Raw genomic sequence first — 14,160 nt, 5'->3', positions numbered from 1 at the left:
TCATGCCCATAGCACTCACTCTCTCCACCTAGAATTTAGAGTAACTGAATCATTAAAGTTGGAAAAGCCCTCTCAGATCATCTAGTCCAACAACCAGCCCATCCCCACCGTGCCCACTGACCATGCCCCTCAGTGCCACATCTCCATGGTTCTTGAACACCTCCAGGGATGGTGATTCTATCACCTCCCTGGGCAGCCTGTGCCAATGCACTGCTGCTCTGTCTTAGAAAAAATGTACCTAATAACCAACCTGAACCTCTCCTGGTACAACTTAACTGTGTTACCTCTTGTCCTATCACTGTTACCTGAGAGAAGAGGACAACAACCACCTCACTACAACCTCTTCCCCTATGCCCTGTAAGGGCAGCACCTCAGACCTCGCTGCTGCTGCTGGGCTGTTCCTGGTGGCCCTCACCCCATGTGGCAGCCGGTGGCAGCTGGCACACAGTCACAGCCTTCCTAATGTGATGCACTATTTTAGCATTTTCTGGAAAGGCTTTTATAGAGCCCAGCAGGAACTCACGTTACTGGAAACCTATACTCCTGCAAGGAGAGCGGGGTCATGTGGCAGAGAAGATAAGAGCTAGAGATAGTCAGCACTGAACAAACAAATGATTTTCCAAAAACGTCAGCTCACCCAAATGTTAGGGATTGGATAAATGGGAGTGAAGGCTCTGTCACTGTTTCACTTTTGAGAGGCTCTGCTCACTGCACTGGATGCATAGCAAGGAGTGCTGCTGGGGGACAACCAGCTCCTTGGCAGCCATGAGTGGCCCTGCCACCCACAGCGGGTGGTGCCTGGTGGGCAACATCAGTCCTGAAAGTGAAATTGTCTGAGTCCAAGGGAGAGGCAATGACCCCGGCCTTGGCACCGTGCACTGTGAACCTGATGCTTGGTGTTACTCCATACTGATGTTTCACTTGTGCCATGCATGGAAAATCTGTAGTCCAGGTATAGATTTCCTCACGTAAGGAGACTGACCCTAACCCCTATACATTTAAAGGCCATTTATTCCAGCCCTCTGCACTGAACAGGGTCACCCACAGCTCCATCAGGTGCTCAGAGCCTCGTCCAGCCTGACCTTGGCTGTCTCCAGGGATGGAGCATCTACCAGCTCTCTGGACAACCTGTGCCAGTGCCTCACCATGCTTACCATAGACAAAATCACATCATAAATTGTGGATTTTCTTGGCAGCATTTATTTTATTTTATTTTCAAATCCAGTATGTGTGGGAATTCAAGTGATCCCTGACAGCAGCAGGGAGCCCTGACACCCATGACAGATGCAGACCATCCCTCACGATCCTGCTACAAAAGCTGCTACCTGTGTGTACTGCTTCCACCTGCATTGCAGCAGGACGCCTTTCCTGCTTTTGTCTTTGAGACAGTGGCTTTCATTTCGGGGACAGTAACTCCACACTGTTTGAATTCATTCCATTTTGAAAAACAAGGATTATAACAAAGGGTTGTGTTTTGTTTTGTTTTGTTTTTTGTTTTGTTTTGTTTTTTTCTTTTTTAAAGTTTTCATCGAAAGAAATTAAACTCAAAACATTAAAGAGTTGCAGTTTTCCTCTAAGAATGCCGATAAAGCATTTTCCTCCCTTCTCTCCAACACTTAAATGGATGTTTGCAATCAAGCCAGCCGTTCTGCTTCAGCAAGGCTCCTGGAGTGTGACAGGCTCTCTTTATGAATTAGTCATTTAATTTACGGAACGTAGGTTGGGTATTGTCAGATACTCAGGTGTCCTCCGTGCCCTGACAGCTGCACTCCCCCACATTACCATTTAGTAGGAGATACAGCCTCCGGGATGCGGCTTGGGCATACAGCCAGAGCCAGGAGCTGGGCTGTCCCATCAGTTAGACTGGATGATTTGAGGATTGGACTAGATGATTTTAATGGTGTTTTCAAGCATTAATGATTCTATGATTCCATTTGATGATTCTGTCAGCCCAACTTGTCTGGCCTTGGAGTGCTCACGTGTCCTCCAGAATTCACCCTTTCATTTCATCAAGTTCTATGAGCACAGCATTGTGGCAAAAATACAGGGTCAGCACAAAGTAAAGTGGCACAGGATGAAAACCAGCAGCTCAGATGTTATTTTACTGGTACCAGGTTTAACTTCCACCGTGCTGAACTGGTGGAAGTTTTGATCTAGTAGGAACAAGAAACAGACTTAAGATGAACTTTGGGAAGACTTGGTGCTTAAAGCAAAACCAGAACATAAGCAAGAAAGAAGAACAACACTGAAGAAGCTGCCTGACCCTGCCAGCCTCGGCTCCTCTGTTCTACTCAGGCTCTCGCTTTGTACCACATCCGGTGCCCTGGTTACATTTAACGACCCTTTAGCATAGGGCTATGGACTCAAATTCAAGCTGCACCTCCCAAGTGTAATTGCAACTGAGGAGACACACCTGAGTTCCCCAATTCACACACAGGCTAAGGGCTCACTGCCTATTTATAGCTGGGCTGGGTTAAATAAAGTGCCATATCCACTGAAGTTTCAAACAAATTCCAGGCATGACAAAGAGCCCAGTACTCTTCCTCACCCTTTTACCTTTTTAAGCCTAGTTCATGCGTGCAGAGCTAAGTCTCATTTCAAGTGATCCAGAGTAAGAGCAGAAATCGAGCCACTGCCCACTAGAAATCATCTATATGTCTTCCATATACATTATGAGAAAAAGAAGCGATTAAAATACTACACGGTTTTGGTGTATGAGTACAAACCATAGCCACAGATATACTGATAGAAACCCCCCAGATTTGGTGGCATTGCTTTGGGCCCACTGCACTGAAATGCCATTGGACACTGAGTGGAGGGAAGAAAGAACAGAAAAAGGGTGTTTGAAACCCCGCTTTACAGAAACGTTCTTAATGTACTGTAGTTGAAGTGGTAGGAGAGCTGCCTACAAGCAATGTAAAAGCAGCAATTCAGTGTCTCTGCAGATCCCTGCCCAGAGTACTCTCGCATTGCAAGAAAAACCTGAGATAAGTTAACTTATTTCTCCTTCTTTTTTGCCCAGAAAAGCTCTCATGCATTTCTATGAAGATATAAACTCGTTCTGCCATGCAAAACTCTGCCAAGAGCTGTACTTGCTATTCCAGATTTACAATAAAAATTGCATACAAATGACCTAGATATATAAAGCATAGCACTTACATTGGGTTTTGGCAAAGTCCACCATACACAGCTAACCAGAGAGCATACAGGCTTGGGAGAACACTGTTATGTGATCTTATGGAGTTTTAAGACATGAATGTGTGTAGGTCATGGGAGGAGAGAGAAGCAATACCTGATTAATGCTGGGAAGTATATTTCATATGCATTTGTAAAACTGAGAGGCCAAAGGAGAGAAATAAGAGCATCTGGAGGTATAAATCAACCTGGTCCACCAACTTGGTACCTGACTTGAAGTCATTTGACCTCTTGTGTTTCAGCCCCATAAAACTGGATACGTGACTGATTTCCAAAATGAGAACCAGATGCTGCTGTGCTTTAGTAAAACCTTCCTGCGTATGGAGCCATGCCTACTTACAAGGACATTTCCACACCCTGCATATTTTTATGTTTTGAATTCAAAATGATATAAGTTCTTACAAGTTCCTGGTAGAAGCGTGATGCAGGTGGCAGGATGAGACCATGTTTTACATCAAAGCAGAATACGGCTGTCACTATAACATGATCCCACCTGGAGCATTCACAGACAGCAGAGTCTCTGTAACATCTGCAGTAGACGACACATAGCAGCGGGTAGATGTGTGAGTACTCCACCATGGTGAACCACGGTCTACAGGAGTTAAACATACACAGAACGAGATGGAAGCACAGAGCACATGGTGCTAAATATCAAATATCTAACACTCCTAGACTGAACATCAGCTCTGCAGAGAAAGATGCCAGAGGAAACTCTAAGAGCTGATATCCACACTGAATTTACTGTGAATAGCACTGCAGTCCAATACTCATACTGATATTACAGGCTTTACAAGGCAACACTAATTGTTTTACTTTACCATCTCAGTTTTCTTTTCAGTGCAGTTTAATAAAGTTTAAGACCACAACTGGAATTCACAAGTTGAATTTTATCAGGACCACATTCATCACCACTAACTCAGAAAACTTACTTATGCCACTCTTCCTCAGACTACCAGGAAAACAGTAAAATCTGCATTTAATTTTCCCATAATTAAGATAGATCTTCCCTTTGTGCATTTGGTGTTTTTTTGGTGTTTTTTTTTTTTTTGTTGTTGTTGTTGTTTGTTTGTTTGTTTGTTTGTTTTGTCCTTCCTAGGGTGATACCATTCCCCTCTGAGTAATGGTTTATGGCCAACTCAAAGCAAGATGCTGTGGATACAGTATACAGCAAAGAGCAGGAATCTCTGATGTACAAAAACAACTCACGAAGCTCTATTAAAGTAGCTCAATTCATAACACAAAAGCTTAAAATAACCCCAACTGTGTCCATGCAGCTGTGCTCACAAACCTTTGATGATCAAGTGTGCACAGAGGTAATTCCCCTGGCTGTGGATCTGCATCAAGGTGAGTAATGCATTGAACGTGGGTATTTGATAAGACAAGTGGTAACGGCCTCAAGTTGTACCAGCAAAGGTTCAGGTTAGACATTGGGAAAACTGTCTTCTCAATAAGAGTGGCAATGCATTGGCACAGGCTGCTCAGGGAGGTGGTAGATTCACTGTCCCTGGAGGCATTCAAGATTCGTAGAGATATGGCACTGAGGGACATGTTTTACTGGGCATGTTGGGATGGATGGATGGTTGGACTAGATTACCTTAATGGCCTTTCCAATATTCACGAATGTATGATTTGGACCACTTGGAGCCTCCTTTTGAATCCATGGCTTTCCCCATGAGCTGTGTCTTGCTGAAGAGCTCAGGCTGCTCAAACAAAGGAAGAATTAAAACAGAGAAGTTGTGATTCTTTTTGGTGCAACACAACCTAGTCTCTACTGCCCCAGAGGCTGGTGGATTTGTCCCACAGAAGTTAGCTAATATGCACCGAATTGGCTAGGAAGCTTATTTTCAGCCTCTGCACTCCTACATGACAAGCACACAAAGCACCTATTAAAGATTAATGCAGCAGGCCCAAAGATGGGAGCTCTCTGAAAGGCACAGCGCAGCAGGCCTTCGTTAGCACACACGAGCAGATGGACACACTGCTGGGAGCCGATGCACGCACTGTGCTGCACTGCACTTCCTCCTCCTGCCTCTGAACTTCGCAAGCAATCTCCAAGTATCCATAAATGATTCAGAGGTAGGCGTATTAACCAGGGGTAAAGCATTGCTTGCTGGGCTGTAGGAGTCTCTACGCTGCTGCTCTGGTTCTGGTTTCATCCCATCTATAAGCATAGCCATTTCATTTAATTGAGATGAAGTCACATATGGAGATTTTTGTGTTCGGTCCCCAGATTTTCATCCTTTCCATCTTTGCTTTCCTGGAGACATCTGCTTTTCCTGAGTCCAATACTTTGCATTGTCACATCTGACTTCCACATCCCACATACACCCGTGGGATTTATGAATATTCTTATGGATGGGATCTGGACCAGGACAGAGCATCTGAATCCCACACAGGTCATGGCTGGTATTGAAGACGTGCAGTGGTCACACAAATATTACATAAAGTTAGCTGCAAAGACAGATGTGTGTTACACTGTCCTAGCGGTGGAAGCACTCATGGGGTGGAGCTTAGTATTGAGATGATTGTACACACACAGAATTGCTTGGGTTGGATGGGACCTCAAGGTCCATGCAGTTCAATCCACCTGCCACAGACAGGGTTACCAACCACTAAATCAGGTCTAGATCAGGTGGTCCAAGGCCCCATCCAGCCTGGCCTTGAACATCCTCAGTAATGGGGCATTCACAGCTTCTCTGGACAGCCTGTGCCAGTGCCTCACCACACTCTATGATGTACTGATTAAGAGCACTGACACTCTTTGCATTTTTCCTCTTTTCATTCCAAACTTAAGAGCACTAACTTATATATCTAGTTTTTCGGAAATCTTTAAAATTAAAAAGACTACCAAATAATTCTTCTGATGCCTACACAGCGTGACACTGATCACTGCTGCTTAGCAAATCGGACAAGAGTCATCATACACAACATAAGAGTTTGCACAGAATCTAGTGGTGAGATTGCCATGATTTAAGAATTTCATCTTCTGATTAATATATGGAAACGTGCGCGCAGTTACCAAAACATGTTACTGTTCAGTCTTTGCCTCTTCTCCTTCTTAGACGTTTGCTTTTGTGTTGCATTTCTTGTGTCGACGTTGAGCCTTCTACACGAAAAATGAAATAGTTCAAATATTCCACATTCCTATCAGCAGTCGCCTGATGTTGCTACACACCCACCTCTCTTGTCCAGGACGCAGCTGCCTCTGTTGGATGCAAACAGGCCAGAGGGAGCTGGGCTGAGGAGCCACGTCTCCAGACTACAGAGTGGAGGGATGGTCAAAAACTTTTTGCAGAGGGAATGGTGGGACTTGCCTCTCTGTGTCCTATGCTCTAATGCAGAGATTTGTTCCACACTGTGTTCAGCCCCAAGCACTGCACAGCACCCTGTGTGATGCCACAAGCATCTCCAATGCTTCTCTGGAGTTGCAAACTGGAGCATTGCTTGGCTTTTCGCTGAATGTGCATCTAATTCTGTGGCATCTCTGTATCTTGTTAAAAAATCATCCAGCCGAGCAGTTTAGCCCACAGCCTGTAGCATCATGCAAATGAAGCTGTATTACCAAATACTGAAAAAGAAAACATTTTTCAGAAAAACATGTTTGAAATCCTTGAACAATCTCCTCTTTCTTCAATGTAGCGTTTCCAAGTGGAGGAAAAAAAATACCTAGACCTGCTTCCAAAAACATACTCCTCACCATAGAAACCATAAACTAAAACAACTCTAGTAGTGATTGCAGCTCAGTGGAGCATTTTAGTTAATACGTTATTTGAGTAAGAGAGATATTTGCAAAACATTGCTGCTAATCCTGCCGTTGGCCATATGTGGAAGGGCTCCAGCTGATTTCAGCAAAACTCCACCCATAGGAAGTAGGCAGCAGAATGAGGGACACAATGAGCTCTTGCTTTTTTTTTAAGCAAAATAACCTGTGAGCAGCCATGTCTCAATGTAAACTAATCAGGATGAAACATGGGTTTGGTTCCCTGTTGCAGTTCAATTTTATTTCCCTCTGTCCCAGCAGAGCAGTTTGGGATCTGCTTTCACATTGCTGTGTGGGATGACCACCACAGCCTTTGCACGTGGGTAGCCAAGACTGGCTGTGGGTGTGTGGGATCGCCAAGCAGAGCTGCAGCATGAGGCCCCGCTGGGCTCCTGCTGGCACCACCACACACTGTAGCTCCAGGGCTTCAAGGCATTCATCCCACAGCTCCTTGTGCTGCCCCAAGTCAACCCATCCCATTCTTTCTCCTTGCCAGGAGTGGGAGAACATCTTTGTCTTTCTTGGCACAAGTGGAAAATGTTAGCGAGCTCAAGAAGGGTTTTATAGCCTGCATCCTTCCTGGCTCTGCTCCTACTCACACCAGCTCACCTGGCCAAAAGTGCCATAGGATTCATACCAGAGGATCTTTGTGCATGAAATGATAACAAAGGGTTTGATCTCTGCCTAATTCCACAACAAAGAGCGTGTCCTTTGGACCAGATTTCTCTTTCTGAAGTCCCAGCCATTCCATTTAGTGCAGGTTGATTTATACCTACCCATTCTCTGTTTCCCATGAGAAGTCACAAGCTCAGTTATAAAGGCAAACCTCTGAGTAAATTTATAGCCTACATCAGGTTTTTCATCTTGGAAAGAAGCAAAGCCATAAATTTCCCATACGAGTGCCTCAAAAATCATCCCTTTTTTGATTCATTGTGCCTGAAAGTCTTTCTGAGCCAGAAAATGCAGACCTCTCTGGGATATTCGAGTGTTAAGCAAAGGACTGAAGTATTGCTTAGGAAGCCTGTTCAGCGCTCCATAAGATGAGAAACCCAAATAGGCAACTGCATATGTAATCTTCCTTCTGACAGAGTGAAAGCAGCCTCTCCATCACACACACAAAAAGCAGACAAATACTCCAAAAGAGGCCAGTGCTTTGCAACGTGAACGTTCAGAGTATCAAGTACTTGTTTAAAGACACTGAGACAGCTTTTGCAAAATGCATTACCAATTGAAGACACATGTATCTGTGCAGATATTTGCAAAGCTGGGTGGTCCAGGCACAGGGACCTCTGAGCTGTAGCACTGACAGCTCCAGGTGTGCAAAAAATTCTGTGATTGACTTTAAATTACAAGATATAAAACAGATAGATCTGGGCTCCCTGGTTGCTCTTTGCAGCAGAAAGAAAAGACGTACTGCATTTTCAATCATTTCTCTGTAGCACAAAAGGCTAAGAACAATCTTCAGGAAAACTCCAGATTGAGATTTGATGATAGTGTCCTGGACTCTGGTTGTTGGAGTCGTGAGAGAACATGATCTAGGGAGGAATAAAAACATAAGTCAGATAAAAAGGCTCCAAGATCCCTCACCATATCAAGCCTACTTTCTGCTGCTGGGCCAGACCCATCACAGAATGGCCTGGGTTGGAAAGGACCTCAAGGATAATGAATCTCCAACCCCCCCCCCCCCACCGCCACAGGCAGGGCCACCAATCTCCGCGTTTAATGCTAGACCAGGTTGCCCAGGGCCCCATCCAACACCTTGAACACCTCCAGGGACAGGGGATCCACAACCTCTCTGGGCAGCCTGGTGCAGCACCTCACCACTCTCATAGTAAGAACTTAACCTGAGGACATAAACTCCGGAGCCAGAATCTTGTGCATCTTGCAGATCAGGAGGCTCACCAAAGCAGACACTGAGATACCCTACAAAGCACATGGAAATATTAAAAGAGGGGAGATTTAGACTGGATATAAAGTTCTGTCCTGTCCTCAGAGATACTCAAAATCAAGCTGGATCAGGCACCTGATTGAGCTCTAGATATACCTGATCACTGCAGGAGAGTTGGACTAGATGATCTTAAAGGGTCCCTTCCGACTCAGAAAATTCTATGATCTATGATTTGTGCCCAGGCAGCAGGCCATAACCCACTGCTGGTTAGACAAGACAAGACATGACATGGCAGGAAGAATTTCCCTCTATGCCACCTGAGGAATGGAAAAATATGCTGAACAGAAAAGTAAACAACTTAACCACGCTTGGCACTTCAGTGACTCCCTCCAACATGAGGCTCCCCAACATCCCCAGCCGGTAATTGGAAGAACATGGCCCCAAAGCGCCTGACCCTCACAGGAACAGCTCCTCCATGTTTCCAGAGGAGCTTGTCACTGTACGGGCACTTAGGAGCAGGTTTTTCTGTATCATCATACAATCACAGAATCATGTGAGTTGGAAGAGACCCTTAAAGCTCATTCAGTCCAACCTCCCTGCAATGAATAGGGACGCACACAGCTCCATCAGGTGCTCAGAGCCCCGTTCAGCCACACCTTGGCTGTCTCCAAGGATGGAGCACCCACCACTTCTCTGGACAATCTGTTCCAGTGCCTCATCACCCATACTTAAAACACGTTGTTCTCACACACCTTCTTATCTCCTCTCTTTTACTTTGAAACAATTTCCCCTTGTCCTATCATAACAGATCCTCACCTGCAATGAAGAACGTGCTTGAAAACCAGATGTTTCTTTGGCATCTAAATAGGATGTTTAAAAAAAATGCTCTTTGTACAGGGGCCTGTGAGATTTTCATGCTTAACCCCTCTAGTAATGAGTTCGGTATTACAAAATTCTTATCCACATCTGCATTCTCTGGAGTCATTTTCAGCTTTCTGGGGCAAAGGCTGTCTTTCCTGAGTCTATCTAGTGTTTAGCAAAAGACACCTCTGGTCCCGTTCTGTCTGTGTGACACAGACCACAGAAAGCTAGCAGCTGGGAACTTCTCTCCATTGCGGCTGCTGCAGCAGTGCTACCAGTGACTCACAAATCAGTACGCTCCATTTCCACCAGGCTTTTCACGGGCAAAGGGAGGTGTTTCCACAGCACAGCTGCGGAGGAAGCTGCAGTGACAGTGCATGTGTAGGAGTTGGGCTCTGCAGGCGCCTCAGCTGCTCCTTGTCACACCAGCCACGTTCTGCTCCTGTATTGCTAAAAAGCAGCAGAGGACAATAGCTCTTAATATTTTCTCCTGTTGGGACAAGTACCCCTTGTTTAAAAATCCACACACCTCTATGCACACCTACGCAATACTCCAAATCACTGCAATATGGGGACTCAGATGCTATGAATAATATAAATATTCCTTTGTATTTGCTAAAAGATTTAAGCTCTCCCTTCATACACACACGCCCCTGTGTGCCTCTGCATATCTGATAATAGGGGATTATAATACAGCACTGTTATTCCTGCAGGATTTGATTATTTAACATTGTACTGAGCAAAGTTATCAAGAGAAATCCTGACGGACAAAAATAACTCGTTGTTTCAGATGTGGTGTTTGCAAAGTAGGAGCCAAAAATAGCTATTGGCTGGTTGGCTTCAAATATTGCTGACCTTTCAGCACACCCAGCAGAAACAGCCAGGGCAGAAATCCCTGTGCTCTGGGCGTGCAGAGTGAAACGCCTTCCTCTCATCTTTTCCATGTGAGTCCTGTTAAGCTTGGATCCAGTCTTGTTTGCTCTCAATCCCTTGGGCAGCGTGCAGAAGGGACTGCAGTGTCAGCCCTACAGGGAAGACTTTCTGTTCTCCCAAGAAAAGAGGTCTGTGCTAGCACCTGCTCAACCCCATTTGATGACCATCTTAACATCAGTTGCTCTTCCTCAGCCATGCAGATGACTGAGGGTCTCTCCTGCCCCTTCTTGCTCCTTTGCAGTGTCTCCTGTCTGTAATTTCTTCTTCTTGCCCTTCTCCTATCTTCCATTTAACTGAAAGAAAGTCCTCAGAACACACAGGCACCTCTTAAGTTAGGGAGCTGACACGTGGAGACATCAAGAGTGAGTGAAGGTGATAGCTGGAGGAAAGGGCTCATGTTCTCCTTCTTTAGGATCTCTTGGTGCTTTGACCCCTGGGACCACCTTTGGACAAGCCCAGGAGGTAGGTTAGACCCCATGGGACTGGGATGAAGTCTCAGAAGACAAACCTTGTGAGAAGCAGCTCCAGCATGTCCCTAGCCACTCTTCCTTGCCTCAGAGCACACTGCTTCATTTGCAAGATGAAAAATAAGATAAAACATCAGCAGAAAAGTTCATTGCTGGGTTGGAGGAAACACCTGCTAGTGCTAGAACTGAAGGGAAGCTCCAGCTAGCACCAGGCCCAGAGTTCTATGGGGCACAGACAGTGGCTGTGGGGGAAAGAGAGCGCAATGCTGCTTTGATAGCTCCACGGTTCTCTTCCTTATAGTGCACGGAGCTCACGAAAAGGAGAGATGTGGGGAGAATTCACCTGTGAAATCCTGCAAGTGTTCCCATGCAAACTGTGATTATTACTAAGGCTCACACATTAAGCTCCACTAATTGGGATTTTCACAGACAAAGATGCTCTTGCTACAACACCCTCATCAAATCTTAAATCATTCCTCCAACCATTTCATAACATGGGCAAAACAATGCACTTTTTTTTATGCTTTATTCCCAGAAACTGCTGTTTTAGGTCAATATCTTTGTATATGCAGCAAATATCAAATCACTTGGCTACATCAGAATAGCTTCAAATATATTTCTCAGGTTAAGAGAAAACTCATTACTCAGAGGGTGGGGTAAGGCCCTGGCACTGCAGCCCAGAGAGCTGTGGGTGCCCCATCCCTAGAGATGTTCAAGCCCAGGTTGGATGTGGTCAGAGGTAACCAGCCTTTGGAAGGGGGTTGGAGCTCAATGATCTCTAAAATCCATTCCAACCTAAGCCATTCCATGACTTCAGCCCAAACAGTAAAAGACCACAGACTGAAAAACAGGGGGAAAAGGGTCTCCTAACAAGAAGCACCAGGTGAGGAGCTTTGCTTGCAAGTAGCTCTGGAAGGGCAGCCTGCAACAGAAGAGCAATAGGTTTTTCCAAAAGTGATGCTGGCAGCAAAAGTATTGCAAAGTTTGGTGTACGCATGAAACAGTGAAAGGAGGAAGGTGATTACATGCGTAAATCCTAGGGATTCTGATAGCACTTGCACCTCCAGCAATACTGCAAGAAGCACATACGTTGGTCAGACACTGAAAAATGCTCTACTGTGAATCTGCTGGGAAAGGACTCATCTTACTTTGGAATTTCTTTAGAACAGTGTCAGCCCGACTGGCTGAGGGATGCTCCTTGCCAGCAACGTTCTTGCTTATCTACCTCAAATTTGTTTTTCTTCAAAAGAAACAAAACATGGGGTGAAAGCAGAGGAGAATCAGCATCCAATCTTTGAAACTGAGCCAATTTTAAACCTGGTGTGATCTGCATCAGTGATGTGGATCACCATGGCAAAGCCATTACTCCACGCCTGAAATCCCTGCTGACACCAATAAGTATTTTGCTTGCAAAATACGAGCAGGAATACGCAGCAGAGAGTTCATTACTGAGGATCTTCCATTAACCCTTTCACCAGCTAAGGCAAAATCTTGTCTTGCATTGATGGCAAGTTGATCTCAAGAACTATCTGCAGGTGAATCAGGCGCTGACAGCAACAATATCAGACCTGACCTGCTTTGTCTTCTTTTGCTCCTCATCCCTATTTTATCACTTGTCAAAGACAAGTGTATGTTCTGCGTGACAAGACCATCTCGCAGAGGGTTTGCATACAAAGGGCAGATTACAGAGAACTGAGAGTAAAGCCCTTGGGGACACTTGTGTAAATTGCAGCTGAAACAGATGGTATTTAAACAGAAAGTCTGGGCAAGGTTAGGGAAGGAAGAGGGGAGAGGGAAGTCACAGAGGACCTGGAACAGATTGACAAGATTCTGTAGCCTTGGCAACACCTTCTTCTGATTGCCCACATCAAATGTGGAGGATAGGGCATGAAGGATGCTGCTAATCAAGTGCCATCTCCGGCAATCTTCCTTTCTGCCACTCTGCTCTGAAGGAATGCTGCCTTTCTCTCAGTTCAACACTAGTCCTGGAAGGAATTAACTATGTGGACTTGTCTCTGCTCATAAGCTGTGCAGAAGCAGCCTATGACAAGGGACTGCTGTGAGATCCACTGCTCAGACACCAAAGGGACACGCATGGAGAATTGGAAATAAGCTAGGGAGAACTATGCCTTCAGCAACTGCCTAGAGAGCAACAGAAATGGGCTGGTGGAAACCTTGAGCCCTGCCATTGCCAAACACTGTGATCTTCCAAGAGAAACAGCCCTCAGATACACACGGATTGAACCAATCAATCTTCCTTTAATGAGTTTGGTGAGATCAGTGGTTCAGATATAGTTAAAGCCTTGGCAAGCCCCTATAGAGGAGCACAGAGAAGGCAGGCAGGCACCTGTGCAGTGCAACATGCAGGAAAACCCAGGCTGCTGAACACTTCTGGCCATATTAACTTCAGCAGCTTGCATACTCTGAGCTGTACCCTTTGTAATCAGTGGAGAGAGATGTTAGTGGAGAGCAATCCATCTTACCCACATAAAGATGCTTAAAATTAAGGGAAAAGGGCTCACCACACAGGACACAAAGAAAACAATGTGCAAAACTTGTGACATCAGGGGTCTTTAGAGATTTCCAAGACAAATGAAAAGACAGAAATATTTTCTCTCTGGAGTAATCGCTTTGGGATGACACAAACATTCACTTCAATGATAGAGAGATGCCATTTTTCAATTGGGCATCTCTAACTTTCAGAATAAAACTTGCTGCGTCAGCTGGCAACTTACCTAAAATGTACAGCTTCAGCATTTTCCCTATACAAATATATCTAAGGCTTCATCTCCTAAGGAGAGCATAGGATAGATAACATGAACTCTGAGGTAAGCAATTCATATTCACGTGAGATTACAGGAGAAAATAAGCAAAGAAGTGCTACTGAAAGGGTTAGCAGTCAGGGGGAAAAAAATGGGTAAAAGGAGCAGCAGTGGTGCCCCGGTATGAGCTTGGCTGCTCAGAAATACAACCCAGCTCTCTGGGGGAGCCATCAGTGAAGGCTCTACTTGGATGTTTCCCTAGCACAGGACAAATGGCAACCCCTTCTGCATGCT

Source organism: Excalfactoria chinensis, chromosome 5 (genome assembly GCF_039878825.1).
Source record: "Excalfactoria chinensis isolate bCotChi1 chromosome 5, bCotChi1.hap2, whole genome shotgun sequence".
Classification (NCBI taxonomy): domain Eukaryota; kingdom Metazoa; phylum Chordata; class Aves; order Galliformes; family Phasianidae; genus Excalfactoria; species Excalfactoria chinensis.
Note: the sequence above shows the minus strand (reverse complement) of the source record.